The sequence below is a fragment of the Felis catus genome, chromosome D4 (genome assembly GCF_018350175.1).
Source record: "Felis catus isolate Fca126 chromosome D4, F.catus_Fca126_mat1.0, whole genome shotgun sequence".
NCBI classification, from domain to species: Eukaryota; Metazoa; Chordata; class Mammalia; order Carnivora; family Felidae; genus Felis; species Felis catus.
In genome coordinates, this window is record NC_058380.1 from 12,919,771 (window position 1) to 12,943,797 (window position 24,027).

Consider the following 24,027-nt stretch of genomic DNA (forward strand, 5'->3'; position numbering starts at 1 on the left):
GGAAACCCAGCTGGTTTTATGTTAGACATTATGGTCTCTCTGCATGTACACTTTTTACTAAATGGATCGGTCTGATGAAGACAACCTAGAATTACAACGGCCATTATGAAAAACATCCCAATTAGACAAGATCCTTCCTTTATCAAGTACACTTGAACAGAAGGGTTCTCCCCCAAACCAGAATGGGATACCTATTTTAACTGGCCTGCAATTCAAGGCTTCAAGATTTCATGATAGCTCCATTGGAAGATTCATTGCAAAAGGGTAATGAAAAATTATAAGAGGTACCTAAAACAAAGACTGTTAAGACTCAAGTGACTGCCACTGCTTTCTCCTAGTCTCCTTTACTTGATTATTCAGTCTACTAATCCTCTAAATCATCTTTCTACTATGAAGAGACTATAGGATCATAAACAAAAGTCTGCCAAGTTAGTGGCCTTCAGGACCTATCTACCCTCAAAGGAGGGCCCTCTATGAGCCTCTCCGGGGGTTGACGGGACTCTGAGGTGTTCTCCTATAAGTGCTACCCATTGTTCCTTTAAACAGCCAATGGAAAAAAAATTAATAGAAAGTCTTGCCAGATTCTGGTAGATCCTGGAGCTGCACGCTCTACTTGAAACCCCACTCATTCCAGAGCCTGTGGATGGGATCCTGGGAAAACCAGAGACGTTGGTCAAGACTTAGCTTTCCCAAATCTGTCTCAAGTGCCCAGTTGAAAGAGGAAAATCAGTTTTTATGTTGTCCCTTCCTTTCCAAATCCAAACCCATTGGTTTCTTATCCTTTATCTCCCAGAGACAGATGTTGCCTTCTTGATTGCCTCATTTTGGGCCAGAGAACTCTCCTTGGCAACCACCAGGTTGGGGGTGCCAAAATACTTCCAGACAGTAATGTGGGTAGAATTCCATTTTGGGGTAGGGTCCTACTGACTACTGCCTGCCCTCCGGAGAATTGTCCAAGTCTTCTTTCCTTTGGCTATCTCTGAAAGTTGCTCTGGATCTTGGGAGTGTAGTATCCTTTGTGCCCTCTTTGGGGATGCTTGTGTCCAAGGGGTTGTTCAGTATTACCAGAAATATTTACTCTTTGTCCTGGCTAAACCCTGACGAGATAGTTGAAAGGATTTTTCTTAGGTAGCTCTATGGTCAGAAGTCAGCATAATTGAAAGCAGTTATTTTAAGTCCTTCTCTCCTAATTTAAAATGAAATTATGTACCCAGAGGCAAAGAAAAAAAAAACATTCCAAAGACAAACAGCTCCAAATCTAGAACACAGGCATCTTTTGATGTCCATCTTGGTTGGGTATCTTCTCCCTGATCTAAAAAAGAAAACTGAAGGTCATGTCATAGGATAACATCAGCCCATGATGGCATTCAAGTTGCAACCCAATTCCACGAAGAATTAAAAGAATCATCCTGGTCTTATCAAATGTAATCTTTATAAGAACAAGAATGCAGCTCTAGAAGCAGTTCCAATCTCACCTTTTTGTTGTTGTTGTTGTTTTTTAACCAATCCCCAAACTTCACCTTTTCATCCTGAAAGGCCTGCAGATACCATAAAAGATCTAGTCTTACTTAGGAAACAAAGGACCCTCTTGGGGGAACTTGCATCACTTCCCTGTGCCTCTGAGATTTCAGTGTCCAGTTTTCCCCTAGAAACTATGAGGCTTAGCTCTTTAAAGTTCAAATTTCAGGGGTGTCATTCTTACCCAAAGAAAAAATGGCCGGGGGCAGGTGTAGTGGAAAGTCTATTTGGAACTTTGGTGAATTTTCTCAAGTGTCTTGTCCACAAGTATCAGTAAAAAGCTTTAGCCTTCTGAGCAGTTAAAATTTATTCCAATGTCCAGAAACACAATTTGGATTCAACTGTTCTTTCATAAACTAGTGAGTTTTATATTGTATCTGATTCATGGCTAAAATTTTAACAACACTGGAAAATCTGTTGTGTCTGCCTATATTTTTATATACATCTATGCCTGTATCTATGTAACAGATAAATGTGTGAACTTTTTCTACCTCTGGATGGTATTGCTAAAATTAATTTTTTAAAAATCTTTTAAATGTTTTATTTATTCTTAGAGAGAGAGAGAGAGAGAGAGAGCGAGAGAGCGAGCGTGCGCGCTCACAAGAGCTGGGGAGGGGCAGAGAGAGAGAGAGGGACACAGACTCCAGGCTGAGCTGTCAGCACAGAGCCCAATGTGGGGCTCGAACTCACAAGCCGTGAGATCATGACCTGAGCCAAAGTCAGACCCTCAACCCACTGAGCCACCTGTGCGCCCCTAAAATTAATCTTTAAAAGAGCTCTATTTATTTGGCTTAAAGAAAAATAAACACTTACCAAATTAAGTATTCCTAAAACTCTCAGAAGTATGAAAATGAACCCAAACATTTTTCAAGTTCACATGATCTAAGATAAATCTTTAGTGAACAAAAGCTACTTTAGGTTTGTTGGTTAAATTAAAACAGACCTGTCTTCAGAGTTGTCAGCATTAAATGTTAAAATTTTGTTCTTCCTGGGATTACTGAAAGTCGCATGCCCTCATGTTATCCCTATTACAGAATTTCTCAGCAAGAAAGAGTATTTGGGATGATGGCCACCTGTTTAAGGTCTCATGAAATTTTCAGGAGTAATCTAAGCCTAATTGTTAAGAACAAGTGAGTAAGACAGACGTAAGTAAAAGTTGATAAATGAACTTTTCAACAATAATTTCACTTAATGGTAGGTGCATTTCAAAATAGTTTCCTAGGGGTACCTGGGTGGCTCAGTTAACTGTCAGACATCAGCTCAGGTCATGATCTCATGGTTTGCGGCTCAAGCCCTGCATGGGGCTCTGAGCAGAGCCTGGAGCATGCTTGGGGATCCATGTTTCCCTCTCTTTCTCTCTGTCCCATTCCTGCTTGTGTGCCCCCTCTCCCCCTCCCTCCCCCTTTCCTCCTCCCTCCCCCTGTCCCTCTCTCTCAAAAATAAATAAACTTAATAGTTTCCAAAATCTTTTCTGTTACTTGAAACCTTAAAGTTATATTGAGAGAAGTTAAATGATGGGTATTCACTGAATATTTAAATGATTTCCAAATGAAATAAGATATTGGAAACAATTGTTGAACGTGGGTTTTTCTCCTTAGGCTTCCTATTTACAGAGGAACTAATGATACTTGTCCCATGTTGGTCAACATGCTATACATTTCAAGAAGCATATACTTCTAGGGATTATGAGATGTTTTTATGCATTTCCAAGTGATACACAGTTCACAATTGTTTACCTAAGTTTTGCTAGAAATTAACGTTTAAAAAACCTGAATTTCTAGCAAAAATTAGGTAAACATCTATGTATGCCAGGAAAGTAGAACTTATATTTTCAGCAAGAAAAAAAAGTGTCAGGGATGGAGGTACATTTCTGTTAAGGGAAAACAAAGTAATTTTGTCCCAGAATAAATTTGGTTATTTCAGAACAGGGAAAAGATGAGTACAGGGCAAACTGAATGGATTTAGAAAGCTGGGAAGAAAGAGAGGGGAATGGGCAGGGTAGTGAATTTCTTATTGAGTGAATTTCTTTTAATTAAAAAAAAAAAAACCCGAAAAGCTCTAATACGAATAGTACACTTATGTAAAACTCAACCTTAATTTTCTTTCATCTGCTGAAAAGAAAATTTTTCTTGGGCTATTGGTCTGTTCCTGGGAAGAGATTGTGAAGGGTTTTTCTTTACCTTTTAGGTTACCTGCCTGGACAGCAAAGACTTTGTATCTTAAAGTAAGTAAGCGTGCTTTATGTTGTCCTTATGAGGTCTTCGTTTACTCCAGGAAAGCCATCCTTCTCAATATTAAAAGAGCTAAATTTTGTTCACAGTTCTATCAACTTCCACGTTTGCCTTTACGATTTTGTATTTTACTTCAGTTAAATAATGAAGTATTATTTCACACTCATCTGTGATCCTATTTAGTCAAATGTTCAAACCTTTTGACATTTTGGTAACTTCCCAAGGTCAAATTCTAAATGGAGTCTTTTTTTTTTTTTTTTTTTAAATCTCAGAGTAACTTTGAAATTTCCCACAGGGTCGGTCTGTCTGTCTCTCTCTCTCTCTCTCTCTCTCTCTCTCTCTCTCTCTCTCTCTCACACACACACACACACACACACACACACAGACACACACACAAAGTCTCAAAGGACTGTGTCTCATTTGGTAAAAGGCTAAACTAATTAGGTTTATTGGACATGTTAAGGTACACAGTAAGTGTTCTCAAGTAAGAAGTGATGCTAAACCTTAGTTTATATTTATATGGATGCATGTTATTAATACAAGTCTTTTAGAAATTTATGGAATTCCTAGAAACCTGCTTGCTATGTTCTGGTATAATTTTATCAGTCATAATTCCAGTTATCTTAAAATGTGGGGAGAATTTGCCACCCAAAGTTAAGTCTTTGGTAAAATATTGTTTTAGGCTAGTTATTTTTAAGAAGTAACAGACCTAGGGGCACCTGGGTGGCTCAGTCAGTTAAGAGTCTGACTTTGGCTCAGGTCATGATCTTGCAGTTCATGGGTTCAAGCCCTGTGCTGACAGCTCAGAGCCTGGAGCTTGCTTCAGATCATATGTCTCCCTCTCTCTCTGCCCCTCCCTGCTCACGTTCGCTCTCTCTCAAAAATGAACAAATGTTAAAAAAAATTAAAAAGAAAAAGAAGTAACAGACCTAGAAAAATCTTTGAAAACTGAGTAGACCTTCTCCTTTTCTAAGAAACATTTACATTTATAGGGAACATCTCCATTTGTAAGGGGGTCTCCCATTTTGTAGCAGAAGAATAGGAGGTCTCTAACTCTCTACAAACTCTCATCAATGGAGAAGGCAAAGTTAAATCTGCCTAACTACCTACCCTTGTTTCCATGCTTTTCCTGGTAACCTCCCACAACTTGACCCTCCCCAGCATTTTCTCTCGTCTTTAGCTGGAGATGGTATTTAAGGCGGTCGTGTATGCCACTTCAGGGAGTTAGTCGGTTTTCCTGTCTTCCATGTAGAAGGGAGGTATACAAAGTGGTTATTAAAATTGTTTTTTCTTCTGTCAATCTGTCTCTTTAAAAAAATTTTTTTTAAGTTTATTTATTTTGAGAGAGAGAGAGAGAGAGAGAACACAAACAGGGGAGGGGAAGAGAGAGGGAGAGACAGAGAATCCCAAGAAGGCTCCACACTATCAGCACAGATCTGATGCGGGACTTAAACTCAAACCATGAGATCATGACCTGAGCTGAAACCAAGAGTTGGACACCTAACTGACTGAGCCACCCAGGCTGCCCATCTGTCTCTTATCATAGGGTAATCTCAGAAAAGATCCTAGAAGGGTAAAGGGCAAATTATGTTCCCTCTCCCTCAGTGATGTGTCACAGAAATAACCAAATTTCCTCATTAATTCCATTTCAACAGACTCTCATCAGATCCATAACCACAGACATTTCAAAATCTTTTGTCATTACAGGCACTGTTTATGGTTTTTGCAAAGGTGAGATTCATAGAAAGGACCTTTCCAAGTACTCTTGACCACTGACTCTACTGGTAAATCACAAAGGTATCAAACCTTGGGTGCCTATTTCACAAATGTAGAAGCCTCCAACACTCATCTAGTTCTGTGCAAATCTCTGAGACCTCAAAATCGAAGTGACTAATAAAACATCAAACTAGACTGCTTCCTTCCAAGTCAATGGACCAAGGGCATTTCTCTCCATTTCTCCTTTCCTCTTTGACCACGCTTTTCCTGATTCTTACACCATGAAGATCTTTATGATTCTTTTGTGTGTCTGTCATCTTGCTCTGGACTGGAAATGCCATTGTTCACAAATCTCAGGCCATTGCAAAAAGGGGTAATCCAACCTCCAAATGACTGTTGGATCTGCCCCAATGCTGGTGATCCTGTGGTTCTGTCTGTCACAAACTTTTCCCTCATTTCCAAAGCCTCAGTTTCTCTGGAGCAAACTCAGCCCCATCTTGATCATGTCTGACTCCCTAACACTAGGGGTCCATTTCCCTGTCCTCAGTTAATAACCTCTCATCTGAAGAAACTTGCATCCAGACTCTGTACAAAGATAGGGAGGGACACAAGGGAAGGGTAACAGAAATGAAACCACCTGTGTGGTCCACAGACTTGTACATTTTATTGATCTCCCAAGTCCTGAGCCACAGACTCAAATGAATTACCAGGAGGCATTCATTATTCAAAACTCACTTCCTTTGGCAGACCCCTACTCCTTTGCCCAGGAGTATGAACAAATGATGCTATAATTGGGAATCTTTCCTCAACTCTTGAAGATACTGAAGAATCCGCTTCTCAAGAAATAGCTGCCCAACAAAAATTCCTACACTCTGGCCAAAGCTTTTCTTTTTAAAAAAATTTTTTAACTTGTTTTTTGAGATGGAGAAAGACCAAGCACAAGCAGGAGAGGGACAGAGAGAGAAGGAGCACAGAGTATATATAGCAGGCTCCAGGCTTTGAACTGTCAGCACAGAGCCTGACGTGGGGCTCAAACTCACAAACCGTGAGATCATGACCTGAGCTGAAGTCGAATGCTGAACAGACTGAGCCACCCAGGTGTCCCAGCTGTTCTTTGTAATTCGATAGATTTTGATTATCTTTTAGCAGAGCAAGGAGATATATGATCCTGCCAATACAACTAGATGCACTTAGATGGATACTTTTGGCAAAGTTGAGACTCAACTGCACAAGATCACTGAACAAACCAGTTGTTAAAATGACTCCTTCAATGAGGAGCTTTCTTTCACTTATTTGATTCTGATTGGTTTGGGTCTTGGAGACCATGGTCCCAAAGTACACTCTAGACAGTGGGGATTATCTTGGTGAGCTGTATTAACAATACGGTTTTTAGGAGCTCCTTGTGGCTCAGTTAAGCATCCAACTCTTGATTTCAGCTCAGGTCATGATTTCTTGGTTGTGAGATTGAGCCCTGCCTCGGGCTCCACACAGGGTGTGGAATCTTCTTAAGATTCTCTCTCCCTCTCCCTTTGTCCTCCTGGCTCACACTCTCCCTCTATCGGGGGCGGGGGGGAAGAATATGGTTTTTAGGCTTATGAATTGACCATGGAAATTGAGCTAACCATCCTAGAAGAATACGACTGAGATTTTTTCATTTCTTATTCCTTGTGTTGTTTAAATGAAAACAATGATAGCCACTTGCCCTTTTCCTCCCACGTGACAAGACTCCTACTTGAGGATGGTTATCCTCAGCTCCAAGGGACATGCACTCCATCTAACAATGTTTTTGATTGAGGAAAATAAAAAAGGAAAACAATGCCCACATGACATGGTTGATCAGTCATGCTTTCTGTGGAAGATCTTGAATGAGAGAGGTAAACATGAAAGGATTTCAATCTAAAATGGAACCAGAAGATATGAAATGAGTAATATCATACATGTAACCTCTTAAGTATGAAGCTTAAGAACTGAGAGACTGATTTCCTGTCTACTCCTCATTAATAGAAGACCAAGACTTATCTCCTGACCAATGAACAGCCACCAAAAACTCTCCCCTCAACCAATGAGCTTCTTGATTAGAGTGTGGCTGGACTTGCCCCTCTTTGCACTCCTTGCCCATAAATACAGCATGCCCTACTCTCAGTGGATTAGCCTGTAGCTTTCTACAGCATGCATTTCTCAAGGAGCAATTCCTCTGCTCTTCTAAAAAAAACTCAATTTCTGTTAATTTGAGCTTGCCTCAGTGCACCTCTTTATGGAGGGTGATGAAGTAATAGAAGTCAAATTCAAAATAGCTTCAACAAAATACAAAATTCACTTATACACATAACTGGGAAGTACAGGCATGGAACTAGGATTCAGGTCTCCAAATACTGATTTTCAGGACTCACTGGTTCCAAAGCTCAACTTGCCTCCCCGTTACGTTTCCCCTCCTGTACACATACTTCTTTCATGTAGCCAGGAGAAAATGGTCTTTTGTGGTGCCAGACTCATGCAGTCCAACTTGGCAAATGTAGCAGACAAAAGCACTTCTCTTCCCAACATTGGTTTGGCCAATGGGAGAGACAGGGTGTCAGAGTCCCCAAAGAATGGAGTGTGAGCATGCTACCCCAAGGTAAGGAACACAGTAAAAAAAAAAAAAAAAACAAATGAACCAAGAGTCTAATAGAAAAGTTAAGCGTGAATCCATTGGTAAAATTTCACAATGTTGTATGCTACTGGAGCCCCAAAGAATGAGTGACCCAATCTTTCTTTTAAAAAAGACAACCAACCTTCCATGATTAATATCAGTGTTGCATCTTCCTAGTAAATGCACAGAATCCTTTGACCTTTGTGTCTCATTTGTCTTCAGTGCAGCATTTCCTCATCAATAGCCTACAGCTTATTCAGCCTCCTACTCCCGCTTCACTCCCAATAGCCACTCCATCTTGAGAAGAGTGACTTATTCCAACTTTAAAATGAGCAACACTTTTTACTTACAATATTTTCCCCGAATACGTTGAGCTTATTTTTCAATTGTGTTCTTAGATGCATTATCATCATTAAGATTTCTAATGGGAGTGAGGTGGGGCAGGTGAGAAGAACCTAGAAAATTAAATGCCAGTTTCAAAAGTAAACTTCAGGCATCCTCATTCTGAAATGCCTTTTAGAGTACATATAAAATTTCAGATACTTAAATTGGAGGATACTTAAAAATATTTGAATGTTGAGACGTTCCTTCATTGAATCCTTAAGAGGAAAAAATGTAAGTGATAAGCCCTGATATTAAAAATAAACATAACTGAAACATGCATAAGTGTTGACTCATTCAGGTAAATTCCCCAGAGGTCAACTGGCATTTCCATGGGTAGGGATAACAGAGAAAAAACTATTTTGCAATCCCTATCAAAGTAACACCAGCATTCTTCACAGTGCTAGAACAATCCTAAAATTTGTATGGAACCAGAAAAGACCCGGAATAGCCAAAGCAATCTTGAAAAAGACAACCAAAGCTGGAGGCATCACAATCCTGGACTTCAAGCTGTATTACAAAGCGGCAATCGTCCAGATAATATGGTACTGGCATAAGAATAGACACTCAGATGAATGGAACAGAATAGAGAACCCATTAACGGACCCACAAATGTATGGCCAACTAATCTTTGACAAAGCAGGAAAGAATATCCAATGGAATAAAGACAGTCTCTTCAGGAAATGGTGCTGGGAAAACTGGACAGCGATGTGCAGAACAACGAACCTGGACCACTTTCTTACACCATACACAAAAATAAACTCAAAATGGATGAAAGACCTAAATGTAAAACAGGAAGCCATCAAAATCCCTGAAGCGAAAGCAGGCAAAAACCTCTTTGACCTCGGCCACAGCAACTTCTTACTCATCACATCTCTGGGAGGCAAGGGAAACAAAAGCAAAAATGAACTACTGGGACATCATCAAAATAAAAAAAACTTGTGCACAGCAAAGGACACAATCAGCAAAACTAAAAGGCAACCAATGGAATGGGAGAAGATATTTGCAAATGACATATCAGATAAAGGGTTAGTATCCAAAATCTATAAAGAACTTATCAAACTCAACACCCAAAAAACAAATAATCCAGTGAAGAAATGGGCAAAAGACATGAATAGATGCTCCAAAGAAAACATTCAGATGGCCAACTGCACATGAAAAGATGCTCAACATCACTCCTCATCAGGGAAATACAAATCAAAACCACACTGAGATACCACCTCATGCCAGTCAGAGTGGCTAAAATGAACAAACCAGGAGACTATAGATGCTGGAGAGGATGTGGAGAAATGGGAACCCTCTTGCACTGTTGGTGGGAATGCAAACTGGTGCAGCCACTCTGCAAAACAGTATGGAGGTTCCACAAAATATTAAAAATTCAACTACTTTACAACCCAGCAATTGTATTACTAGGTATTTATCCAATACCAATCCTAGGTATTTACCCAAAACAGATGTGCTGTTTCTAAGGGGCACGTGCACCCCAATGTTTATAGCAGCACTATCAACAATAGCCAAAGTATGCAAAGAGTTCAAATGTCCATCAACAGATGAATGGATAAAGAAGATGTGCTATATATATATAATGGAGTATTACTCAGCAATCAAAAAAATGAAATCTTGCCATTTGCAACTATGTGGATGGAACTAGAGAGTATAATGTTAAGTGAAATTAGTCAAAGACAAATATCCTATGACTTCACTCATATGAGGACTTTAAGATACAAAATAGATGAACCCAAGGAAGGGAGAAAAAAATAATATGAAAACAGTGAGGGGGACAAAACATAAGAGACTCTTAAATATACAGAACAAACAGGGTTGCTGGAGGGGTTGTGGGAAGGGGGATGGGCTAAATACCCATTTAGGGGGTTTAAGCAATCTACTCCTGAAATCATTGTTGTACTATATGCTAACTAGCTTGGATGTAAATTAAAAAATAAATTATAAAACAAACAAAAAACCCAAAAACTATTCTTGAGGTTGCCCAAAGCTGATTACCTATGACCAGCACCAAAGCATACAAGGTGAACATACGCTTTTCAAAAGGGACTTTGGTTTCCAAAGAAAACCTATTTTTAGTCATTATCAGAAGTATTTAGGAACAGTAGATTGCACATCAATGCTGATCTCAACTCAGAAAGAGAAATACATCATTTACAATGCACTTATTCATGGCTCCCTTAAAAATGGGGGAAGATACTGAGGAAGGAGGGCTTTAAGCCCCACATTGGCACCCAATGCCTTGGAAATCTGCACCAGGAAGATGAGCTCTCATAACATCTATGAAAAAGATTTGTTGACTCTCTTTAGGTTGTGGGCTGGGAGGGGCAGGGATGCATAGAAGCTTTCTGTAGGAATGGAAGCACTGCCAAGTGCCATTTTTCTTGTCCCCCTTCAGCCTAGCTCGATCTAATGCTGGCAGGTACCAGTTTTGACATTCTCTGTCTACATTGTTATCACTGTTCACCCAGCCCCAGTGTTCCCCTGCTGACCTGCCACACCCAACCCATCTGCCCCAGCAAGGCCCCTCCGAAGCAGCTCCCACCCCACCACAATCAGCCAACACCCTCAGTTGGGGCCAGTGCCCCTCCAAACTGTCACCTGTCCACCCCACCACCAGCATGTCCACAGCAGCTGCAGCCAAGTTTTGCAGCCAGGCACACCAGGGGCTAACCCCACCCACCAGTATGGCTGCAGCAGCTGTAGCTAAGCCTCTCAGCCAGCTGTGATGGGGGTCAGCCCCAGCCACCAGTGCACCCACAGCAGTCATGGCCCAGTCACAACAGGAGAGTACATGCAGCCTCTACAGTGGACACTCCTGGAACATCTGGTTCTGGTGACTGGGGAGATTGCATGTTTTGGGACCCATAGGATTTCTCCTAAGACCACTGCCTTCAAGACCAGGAGATATAATTGACTTAATAGATAGCAACAGAGAGAATCAGACAAAATGAGGAGAGAGAAATATGCTCCAAATGAAAGAACAAGACAAAACCTCAGAAAAAGAATGGAATGAAGTGAAGATGAGCAGTAATGAGTTTTAAAAAATGGCCATTAAGGATGCTCACCCAACTTGGGAGAACAGTGCATGAACTCAGGGAGAAATTCTACGGAGATAGAAAATATTGAGAAGAACCAATCATAACTGAAGAATAACAAATAAAAAATAAACTCTCTGGACTCTCTAGCAGATTAAAGAACTCAGAACAGACCGATGATCTGGAAGACAGAGTGTGGAAATCATCCAAGCTGAACTGAACACAAAAATTAAAAAAAAAATTTTAATGTTTATTTTTATTAGAGAGAGAGAGAGAGAGAGAGAGAGAGAGAGAGAGAGAGAACACACACACAAGATGGGGAGGGGCAGAGAGAGGAGACACAGAATCCAAAGCAGGCTCCAGGCTCTGAGCTGTCAGCACAGAGCCTGACGTGGGACTTGAACTCATAAACCGTGAGATCATGACCTGAGCTGAAGTCAGATGTTTAACCAACATAGCTACCCAGGCACCCACCCCCCCAAAATTTTTTTTAAATGAGGATAGGTTAAGAGACCTTAGGGACAACATCAAGCATACCAACATATGCATTACATAGGGATACTGGAAGGAGAAGACAGAAAGGGGAAGAAAACTTATTTTAGGGAAGCTTTCAGCTACTATTTCTTAACTTTGAGAAAGAAGCACACATCAAGGTCCACAAACAGAGCTCAAAAAAGGATAAGCCCCAAAAATTCACACCAAGACACCTAACAACAATGTCAAGTTAAAGATGGAGAATCTTAAAAGAAGCAAGAGAAAAGTCACTAGTTACATACAAATTAACACCTTTAAGTCTATCAGCTGATTTTTCAGCAGAAACTTGCAGCCAGAAGGGACTGGCAGGATATATTCAAAGTGCTGAGAGGAAAAAACCTACAACCTATATTCTACCCAGCAAAGTTATCACTTGAAATTGAAGGAGAGAGTTTCCCAGACCAAGAAAAATTAAATTCATCACCACTAAATCGGCCTTACAAGAAATGTTAAGGGAACTTCCTTAAGAAAAAAAAAGGAAAAAAGGCCATAAGTAGAAGTAACAAAATTATGTAAGAAAAAATGTCACTATAAAAACAAATGTACATTAATGGGCAATCACGTATAAATCTAGTAAGCAGTAGGTCAACTAGATCTATGATAATTAGGTAAAGGACACACAAAATATGTAAAATGCGGATGTAAAATAGGACAGTAAATCCATAAATCATGGGGGTGGGGATGTAAAAGTGAAGTGCTTTTGGAACATTTTGAAATCAACTTCAAGACTATTATATTCATACTATACATTAATCTCATGGTAACCACAAACCAAAAACCTGTAATAGATACATAAAAATTAAAGAGAAAGGAATCCAAGCACAACACTCCAGAAAAACAAAAGAAAAAAGCGAGGTTAGTACAGAGAACTACAAAAATGGCCAGGGAATAATGAAGAAAATGGCAATAAGTACTTATCTATCAACAATTACTTTAATGTAATTGGACTAAATTCTTCAACCAAAAGACAGAGGTTGGCTGAATGGATAAAAACAAACACATGCACCCAAAACCAGCAATAACTTATCTCTATGCTACCTGATAGAGACTCACTTCAGACCCAAACACACATATAGACTGAAAGTGAAGGAATGGAAAAGATATTCCAAGCAAATGAAAATAGGGGGAAAGGGGTAGCAACACTTTTATCAGACAAAAATGGACTTTAAAATAAAGACTGTAACAACAAGCAGAAAAGGGCATTGCATAACGACCAACTGATCAATCCAACTAGAACATGGAACAGTTGCGAATTTGTATGCACTCAACAGAGGAGCACCTCAATACAGAATATGCTTTCTTTTCAGGTGCACATGGGATTCTCCAAAACAGTTAACATGTTAGGCTATAAAACAAGTCTCAACAAATTAAGATGCTGATATCCTATCAGTCATCTTCTTTAACCACAATGCTATGAAACTAGAAATAAGTGAAAATACTACAAAAAATACCAACACACAAAGCTAAACAACATGCTACTAAACAACCAATGGGTCTATGAAGAAATCAAAGAGGCAATATTAAAAATACCTGAAGACAAACGAAAATGTAAACACAAGGTTCCAAAAGCTTTGGGGCAGAACAAAAGCAGTTCAAAGAGGGAAGTTTATGGCAATATACACTACCTCAAGAAACAAGAAAAATCTCAAACAACTTGATTGTACACATGCAGGAGCTAGAAAAAGGACGAGCCCAAAATTAGTAAAGAGAAATGAAAAATATCAGAGCAGAAATTAAAGAAATGGTGACTAAAAAACAATCAAACGATCAATGAAACTAAAAGTTGGTTCTCTGAAACCAACCTTTAGTTAAATGCATCAAAACCCCCCCAAAACCTCACACAAATAAAGAGAACTCAAAACCAGAAATGAAAGTACAAACTACAGAAATACAAAGGACCACACGAGACTACTATGAAAAATTATACACCAACAAACTGGACAACCTAGAAGAAATGGATAAATCCCTAGAAACTTAATTTTCCAACGCTTAATCAGAAAGAAATAGAAGGCACATTGGTGGCTCAGTCAGTTAAGTAGCAGACTCTGGATTTTGGCTCAAGTTACAATCTCAGGGTCAGTGACCTCAAGTCCCACATTGGGCTCCTCACTGACAGTGCAGAGCCTGTTTTCTCTTTTTCTCGCTCTAAAAATAAATAAACCTAAAAAAAAAGAAGAAGAAAAATAGAAAATCTGAACAGACTAATCAGCAGTAATGAAATTTATCAATAACAAAAACAAAATCCAACAAATAAAAGCCAAAGACCAGAAGTCTTCACAGTTAGATTCTACCAAACATTTAAAGAGTTCTTATCATCTAGACTTCTCCAACTATTCCAAAATATTGAAGGAACACTTCCAAATTTCATTACCCTGATACTAAAACCAGACAAAAGCACTACAAAATAATTACATACCAACATCCCTGATGAGCATAGATGCAAAAATCCTCAACAAAGCAACAGCAAACCAAATTCAACATTACACTGAAAGATTCATTCACTACAATTCAGTGGAGTTTATTTCAGGGATGCAAGAATGATTCAATATTTGCCCATTAATCAAGGTGATACATCACATTCACAAAATGAAGAATCAAAATTATGCTGTCATCTCAGTAGGTTCAGAAAAAACATTTGACACAACACTTATTTATGACAAAAACTCTCAACCAAGTGGGTATAGAGGAAGTATACCTCAATATAAGAAAGACCATCATGACAAACCCATAGCTAACATCATACTCAATGGGGAAAAGCTGAAACCTTTTCCTCTTAGATCAGGAACAAGACAAGGATGTTCATTCTCACCACTTTTATTCAACATAGGGCTGGAAGCCCTAACCACAACAGTCAGACAACAAGAAAAAGCTTCCAAATTGTTAAGAAAGTAGTACAATTTTAACCATTTGCATTTAACATGATACTTTACAAAGTAAATTGTAAAGACTCCACCAAAAAAAAATTTATTAGAATAAATGAACTTCGTAAACTTGCAGGATACAAAATTAATCTACAGAAAGTTGTTGCATTTCTATACACTAATAATAAAAGGGAAATTAAGAAAACAATCCCATTTATAATTGCATCAAAAAGAATCAAATACCTAGGAAGACCTTTAATCAAGGAAGTCAAAGACTTGTATTCTGAAAATTCTAAGACAATTATGAAAGAAATTAAATATGACATAAACAGGGGTGCCTGGGTGGCTCAGTGAGTGACCCTTTGGCTCAGGTCATGGTTTGTGAGTTCCAGCCCCACGTTGGGCTCTGTGCTGATGGTGCAGAGGCTGCATGGGATTTTCCCTTTCCTTCTTTCTCTGCCCCTCATTCACTCTTGCTCTCTCTCAAAATAAATACATAAATTTAAAAAATATAACGATGACGTAAATAGAAAGATATCCCATGCTTGTAGGTTTGAAAAATATTGTTAAAATGGAGTATTATCTAAAGTAATCAACAGGTCCAGTGTAATCTCTATTGAAATACTAATAGCATTTTTCACAAAACTAGACTAATCCTAAAATTTGTGTGCAATTATATAAGACCTGTAATAGCCAAAGCAATCTTGAGAAACAAGAAGAAAACTGGAGGTATCACATACCCAGAGTTCCAACCATACCACAAAACAGTATGGTACTGGCACAAAAATAAACAACATAGATCAATGGGACAGAATTGAGAGTTCAGAAATAAACCCATCCTTACATGGTCAATTAATCTAGGACCAAAGGAGGCAAGAAGATACAATGGGGAAAAGACCATCTTTTTAATAAATGATGATGAGAAAACTGGACAGTACATGCCAAAGAATGAATCTGGACCCCTTTCTCACACCGTACACAAAAATAAATCCAAAATTTAAAGACCTAAATGTGAGACTTGAAGCCATAAAACTCCTAAAAGAAGCCATAGGCAGAAAACTCTTGGACAACCATCTTAGCAACGTATGTATTTTTGATCTGTCTCCATAGGCAAGGACAACAAAAGCCAAAATAAACAACTGGGACTGCGTCAAACTCAAAAGCTTTTGCGCAGTGAAGGAAACCAACAAACTGAAAGGTGACCCCTGAATAGGAGAATATATTTGCAAATGACATACCTGATGAGGGTTAATATTCAAACTATAGAAAGAAATCCTACAACTCAAATTAGAATTTGATTAAAAATGGGCAGATGACCGGAATCGGAAATATTTTCTCAGGGAAGAGATACAGATGGCCAAGAGACACACAAAAAAGATGCTCAACATCACTGATCATCAGGGAAACGCAAATCAATTAGAATTTGATTAAAAATGGGCAGATGACTGGAATAGGAAATATTTTCTCAGGGAAGAGATACAGATGGCCAAGAGACACACAAAAAGATGCTCAACATCACTGATCATCAGGAAAACGCAAATCAAACCCATAGCAAGTTATTACCTCACACCTGCCAGAGGCTAGTGTCAAAAAGACAGGAAGTAACAGGTGTTGGTTAAGATGTGGAGAAAAGGGAATCCTTGTACACAGTTAGTGGGAATGTAAATTGGTGCAGCCAGTATGGAAAACAGCATGAAGTTTTCTCAAAAAATTACAAATAGAAATACGCTATGATTCAGCAATTCCAATTCTGGTTATTTACTCGAAGAAAATGAAAACACATTCATTTGAAAGGATGTATGCACCCCTATGTCCATGGCAGCATTATTTACAATAGTCCAGGTATGAGAGCAAACTATGTGTCCATCGGTTGACGAATGGAATACTACTTGGCCATAAAAAAAATGAAATCTTATTATTTGTGACTACATAGATGGACCTAGAGGGGATTACGCTAAGTAAACTAAGTCAGGTAGAGGAATATAAATACCATGCGATTTCACTTCTGTGTGGAATCTAACAAAACAAAACCAATGCACCAACACAGCAAAAAATAAACAGACTCATAAATACAGAGAAAAAACTGGTGGTTGCTGGAGGAGGCAGTGGTGAGAGAATGGGCAAAATAGATGGAGGTTTCGAGGTACAAACTTCCAGTTATAAAATAAGTCATGGGGATGTAAAGTATAGCACAGGGAATATAGTCAATAATATTGTAATAACTGTGTGTGGGGATAGATGGTAACCACACATCGTGGTGAGCATTTCGCCATGTATACAAATGTCAAATCACTACTTGCACATCTCAACAGCGGGGTATTATGTCAGCTATCGTTCAATTGAAATAAATAACCCTGAAAGAATCCATTTACTCATTAGTCTCAGAAAAAAACAAAAAACAAAAAACAAAAACGGAGGAACTTAGCTGACAGCTTGGCCAACGTAAACACAATATAATGAAATTATATAATGAACACATCCTAGAACATACTACAAGCTTAGAAAAGCTGTAAAACTTGGCACTTCCTCTAGAAGAGACCCCTGTCGGTTTTTGAGTTGTCTTGGTTTTTCAAACGGGTGTTTAAATATGCAGAAGGGTAAAGAGATTGACCTAGGCAGCGGTCTAAAATCTGCCCCAACAGCTAGGGAAAGACCCCAATAGAATCGAGGCTCCAAACCCTTTGGGAGACTGAGCAGGAGGCAGTATAGGAGAGCTGGTATCCTGCTGCTTTAGGAAAATGGAGAAACTCTGCAAACATTTGACAGTTCACAGCTTAAAAATGCAAGGGAGGCCTAAGACCCTAAGGTTTTTCCTAGGATTAACAGAAAGCAAGCATAGTTCCTTGGGTAAATAGGATTGTTTTGAGCTGGTATCAGAATAAAACCTGCGTGCTATGGGTCTCCAGAGGGTTGTGGGATTTCTGCCTGAGAACAACATCAAGGTGTTTTTTAGAATAAGCAGAACGGAGTTTGGTTTGGTGTGTTTATCCTCATTCTAAGGGCTGTGGACCTTTAAATCCCTGCTCTTGCACGTACGGCTTTTAGTCTGAGTTTTGCTTAATAAAGATTGTTACTTTTACAGAAAACCTGTAGAAGAATGGATGGTGTGCTAGATCACCCTCCAGTTACTTATTACAGTATAGCCATAATTTAATGCTGCCAGTTTTGACTGCATACTGATCATCTCTACCAAAATACCCATTATCCGAGAGGAAAGGAGGGGAAAAAAAAACCAAAAACCAAAAACCAAAAACACCCTATCTTTCTGCAGACGCTCTACCAGAGACACGCTGCTGTCCGGCTCAGGGCATTGCCTTTTGCAGGATAAAACAGATTATTTACCATTCGTGTCTGATCATCTCTCATCTCACCTACACAGAAATGAGAAGGTCAGAGGCATCACACTGCACATGAATCTTCCCATTATAAAGGGATTTCAGGGTCCCTTTCAAGTAGCATCTCCTCAGATGCTTGTTTATAAATTAAATAACAAGGGAGGCTGATGACGAAGGAAGGCATTGCTGGTCAAGTATCAATTAGAACGTATGATAGACACAAATCTAAGATAATATTTTAAAATAGATCTACAACCTAAAAGTTTACCCTAAAAGCTTGTCTAGACCACTAAACTGATAGCTTCTAACCAACAGGTTGAGTATCTAGAAAGAAACTTGCAGTCTTAGCTGGCAAACCCAAATCTATCACAGACTTTATTGGGGTTAAGAAAATGGAGGGACATTTAAAAAATTAAGCCTTCAAATTACATTTATTTTAATTTTTACAAATGCAGTCCAATGAGCAACACCTCTCATATTTAATGCTTGTCTTCAAGAAATACGTAGATAGGAAGAAGCCTGGAGCAGAGGGCAGCAAACACTTAACATAGAGAGCCAGATAGCAAATATTTCAGGCTTTTTAGGCTGTAGTCTCTGCCACAAATACTTATCTGTCATTGTGTGAGAGCAGCCATAGATAGTATGTAAATAAGTGAGTGGCTGTGTCCCAATAAAGTTTTATTTATAACCACTGAAATGTGAATTTCAGGTAAGTTTCATGTGACTGGTGTAACATCCTTTTTGATTTGTTCAACCATTTAAAATTATAGTAACCATTCTTACCTTGCTGAATCTATAAAAAACAGGCGGTGGGTCAGGTTTGACCAGGGACCACAGTTTGCAGCCCCCCCAACATACACATACACATACACACACACACACACACACACACACACACACACACTCTTCAGGCTCTTTCTATAAACAAAGGCTAACATAAGAAAACTGTACCTGCCCATGAGGGAGAAATGGGGCTGGAACTCCTTTTATTAATTGAAAGCTATTTTAAACTCTAGGGGTGGGGGGGTGGAAGGAACAAGTATTTGTTGAAAACCTAGTACTGTGCCAGGTACTATCCTGAAGGGTTGCTGATTTCATTCAAACAATACTAGGAGATGTTATACATGCACACTTTTCACAGATGAGGAAAGAGACTCAGAGAATAAACAGCTTTGCCTAGACCTGGTTCCCGGTGAGGATCTGAACACGGGTCAGTCTTCAGAAAACCTGTAATTTTTAATGTGGTATCTCGATGAGGGAAGAGCAGAGTTCATAGTAAAACCAGGAGGAGCATTAGCTGCACTGAGAACAGACTCAAGAAGCAGGAGCTTAGGGGCACCTGGGTGGCTCAGTCGGTTAAGTGTCTGACTCTTGATTTCAGCTGAGGTCATGATCTCGAGGTTCATGGGCTCTAGCCTCACCTCGGGCTCTGCATGGACAGAGGGGAGCCTGCTTGGGATTTTCTCTCCTTATGTCTCTGGCTCTCTCCCATGTGGGCACACGTACACTTTCTCTCAAAAGTAAATAAACTTAAAAAAAAAAAAAAGCAGGAACTTCAGAGCTTCAGGGAACAGGTGGCTTGAGCTGGAGCACAGATCAGAGAGTGAGAGTTTGCTGTTCTGCTAGTAGAGCAGACCCAGAGGCCGCCCCACACCAATCCAAACTGACCGGACAGTGTGCCCCCCAGACTGGCCTGCTGTGTGGGACAAGCGGTCCAGAAGTGCACTGTTAAAACACTTAATTTAATTAACGCCAGACTTTATAGCAAGTCAACTCCCACATGAGAGCTGGGGGTTTACCATTGCTGTTCTAAGAGACGGGTATTTAGATCGACTTCTGGTGTTTCTTTTTCTCCCCTTTTAACAAATGTAATACATAGCCACTTTGTAGAGACTTTAGAGAAATATAGATAATAGGAATGAAAAATTATCCATCAAAATAATCACAGTTAATACTTTTGTATAATGTTCTTTACATCTTCCCGGTCTTTTTTCGAGCAGGGACTATACTATTAATATTGCTTTCTGCACCAAACAGATCACAGACGTGTTTCTGTATCATTTCCCAAAGTCACATTTACCAAATGTCCCCCCGAGACAAAGCAAAGCGGCCATCATCAGAAAGGCTGGTGTAGGCTTGCATTGTGTCAGTGCCTCAGGCGTTCATACCTATCACATAAGAGCGAGGTTTGCAAAGAGCACCCTGCCAGCCTATCTCAAACTTACTTAGTCATGGGATCCTTCCGTAATGTAACATTTGGAAAACTACTGTTCTACAGAATGTCCTTGGTCAAAAGCTTCTACATCATTTGTAACAGGTGCATAATATTCCACTGTTATTTAAATGATCCATTGTAACCTATTATAAACAATACCATGTACATTTTTGCAGCTAAATCTTTATGAAACATTCATGGTAACTCCCTGGACACTCAATTGCCTTGTCAGGGATGTGACCATTATTTATTTTTTCTAGAAATGGATATTATAATGAAAATTTTCTTTGTTTTACAGGAGAACTTGAATGTGACATTTCACTTTTAAATTTATTTCGTTAATAATTAACACTTGGACACTTCATCAGGCAAGTCTCTACTAGACGCTTAATATTCCGCGTCTACACTAAGAGCAACATGAAAAAGCAACTGAAATTCCTATACTGCTGGTGAAAATGATACTTGGTACTTGGAAAAAATGGTGGGCAGCATCTACAAAAAATGAACGCACGCACACTCTGCGTATTAGTTTTCTATCGCTGTATAACAAATTACCACAAACTTAGTGACTTAAAACAAAACCATTGTTAACTCACAGTTCTGTAGAGCTGCAGTCTGACACGGGATGGCTGGGGTGTCTGCTCAGGCACAGGGCTGAAATCAGGTTGGTAGGAGGACTGAATCCTCATCTGGAGCCCTTGGGGAGAAATCCACGTTCTAGTTCCGTCAGGGTGTTGGCAAATCCTGTTTCCTTGCTGGCTGCCAGCTGAGAGCCACCCTTAGCTCCTGGAAGCCACCCCCCAGTCCTTGCATGTGGACCCCAGGATGATCAAGCCACCAATGATATGGCTAGAACCCCTGACGCTTCAAACTTCTCTGACTTCCTCTTCTGCTCCTGGCTGGAGAGGAACTCTGCTTTTTAAAGTGGCTGGTGTGATTAGATTAGGCCCACCTGGATAGCTCCCTCTCATAAAGCCCACCTGGAAAACATCTCTGCCATCAGGGCATGGAAGCTCTTTTTGCATTTTGTATTTTGCCTGCCGCCTCCTTTGACTCCACTCCAGTCCTCGATGTATACCCAACAGAAACGCATGCATAACGTTTTCCAAAATACATGCATCGAATCCTAATAGAAACACGACTCAGTAGCCAAAAGCTGGAGAAAGTATTTAACAACAATAATGGTATATTTTTATAATTGTATACAGAAACGAGAATGAACAGACCACAGCTACTTACTTACAAATGAACCTCACGCACACAATGCAGAGTCATGAGGCCAGTGTTTTACAGGACCAAGTTGGGGGGAAACGAACCCAGCCTAGAAAGTCACAGAAAGCTTTCTGGGGAAGGTACAACTTTTACTGCAAAGAATTAGAGCGAATGATGAGCGAAGGGAGGGCAGGACTGATTTTTCTATTGAAGGATTAATGGGAACGGAAGTAACATACTGTAAAAATTATAAGCAGCTGGGTATTATGAATGGATGGCAAAATGGGGGCGGGTGGAAAATGGGGGCGGGTGGAAAATGGGGGGCCTAGAGAACTGGATGAGGATCAGAAGGTTGGAGAACTTTGCAGGCCATACTGAGAAGACTGACCTTAATCCTGCTGGTGATGGTGACCGAAGAGGTCCTTGCAAGGGGAAGGGCATGGACATATTTATAGTGGGGATCAGTGATACTGCAAAGTGGAAGGTGAAATTTCAAGAGGAAAATGAGGACACCGGATTAGTTAGGAGGTTGTTTAAGGAGCCCAGGTGAGAGCTGATGGGAACCTGACTTAGCTGGAGGGAAGAGGGGAAGGGACAATTTTAGAAGCCTGGATGCCTTGTATCCACCGCCCGTCCCCAAATCCCCTCTTAAAGCCCTACCAACGTTTTTGTAGTTTTGAATCCTATTAGCTCTCAGAAGGTGCGTCTGGAATCCAGTCTGGATTTCCACCAGCAATATGCCCACCGCCCCTCAAGTCCTGCTAGAATGGGAGCTTTTCAGACATTTTCTGTATAGGCAAATAACTGTACCTCATTATTTTACGTTGTATTTCTGACTGAAAGCATTAACATTTTTAAAAATGTTCACTGATTGTCATTTTGTAAAGTGTCAATTCATATTGTTTGCCAGAGTTTTCTAAATGTGTTCATTTCTTCATATTGACTTGTAAGAAGTTATATATGAAAGATGCTAACTCTTTTGATATGCATTTTTCTGTAGCCACACCTTTTAATTTTGTTTAGTCTAATTTTTCATTGATAACAGTTTCACATTATTGAATAGTTAAATCCACTGGGGCCCCTGGGTGCTCAGTCAGTTAAGCGTCCGACTTTGTCTCAGGTCATGATCTCGTGGATTGTGAGTTCAAATCCCACATGGGGTTCTGTGCTGACAGCTCAGAGCCTGGAGCCTGATTCAGATTTCATGTCTCCCTCTGTCTCTGCCCCTTCCCCACTTGTGTTCTCTCTCTCTCTTTCTGTCAAAAGAAAAAAAAGAATGAAACATTAAAAAATTTTAAATAATTAAATCTATTAATCTATTATTTGTTTCTACCTTTAGAGTTAATGCATTTAGTGTTCTTCTCTAATCATGATTTGTGAATATTTGCCTATATTTTATTTGGGTGCTTTACTGATTTTATTTAAATCTTTAATTGACAGGGGCTCCCGGGTGGCTAAGTTGGTTGAATGTCTAACTCTTGGCTTCAGCTCAGGTCATGACCTCCCGGTTAGTGGGTTCGAGCCCCACATTGGGCTCTGTGCTGACAGTGTGGGATGCGCTTGGGATTCTCTCTCCCTCTCTCCCTGCCCTTCCTCCCCAAAAAGAAATAAACTTAAAAAAATCTTTAACATAGGATTTATTTTGGTATATAGTATTCTGTATCTTAATGTTTTTCCAGATAACCAGTTGGCTAAACCAAATGGATAATTCATCCTTTCCCTATTAGTTTGGAATGCCACTCATAAAATATATTAAATTCTCATGTCTTCAAAACAGGCTGTAATTCGTGGTAGGCCAAATTCCCCTACATTAATTTTCTTTTACAAAATATTCTCAACTATTCTTGCAAGTAAGGGTTAAATTAGCTTCTCAAGAGTGAATTGAAATGTTTCCCATTCTTTTCTATGCTCTATATTCTTTTGTTTTTAAATTTTTAAAAATGTTTTATTTATTTTTGAGACAGAGAGAGACAGAACATGAGCAGGGGAGAGGCAGAGAGAGAGACACACACAGAATCCGAAGCAGGCTCCAGGCTCTGAGCTGTCAGATCCCAACGCAGGGCTGGAGGTCACAAACCGTGAGATCATGACGTGAGTCGAAGTTGGTCACTCAACTGACTGAGCCACCCAGGCGCCCTGCTCTATATTCTTAGAGTTTAAAATCTAAAGGAGATATTGGTTCCTTAAAAGTTTGAGAGATTTGGCTTAGAAAATTTTCCGGGTACTGAAGTTGTCTGACATTTGTCAACTTCTTTTATAGTTTTTGGTCCATATAACTGTACCACCCATCAGAACTGTTCTCTGGGGAGCCTGGCTGGCTCAGTCGGTAGACCATGTGACCCGTGATCTCAGGG

At 39.7% G+C, this 24,027-nt stretch overlaps 1 long non-coding RNA gene across 1 annotated transcript; it reads right to left on the reverse strand.

Annotated features, from left to right (window-relative positions):
• Positions 1 to 1,156: 1,156 nt before the first annotated feature.
• LOC123381762 lies at positions 1,157 to 22,867 on the reverse strand. Its single transcript, XR_006589167.1, has 2 exons — positions 21,058 to 22,867; positions 1,157 to 1,312 (listed from the first exon to the last, which is right to left on the reverse strand). It is a non-coding gene; the product is annotated as an uncharacterized LOC123381762 (long non-coding RNA).
• Between the last annotated feature and the right edge of the window lie 1,160 nt (positions 22,868 to 24,027).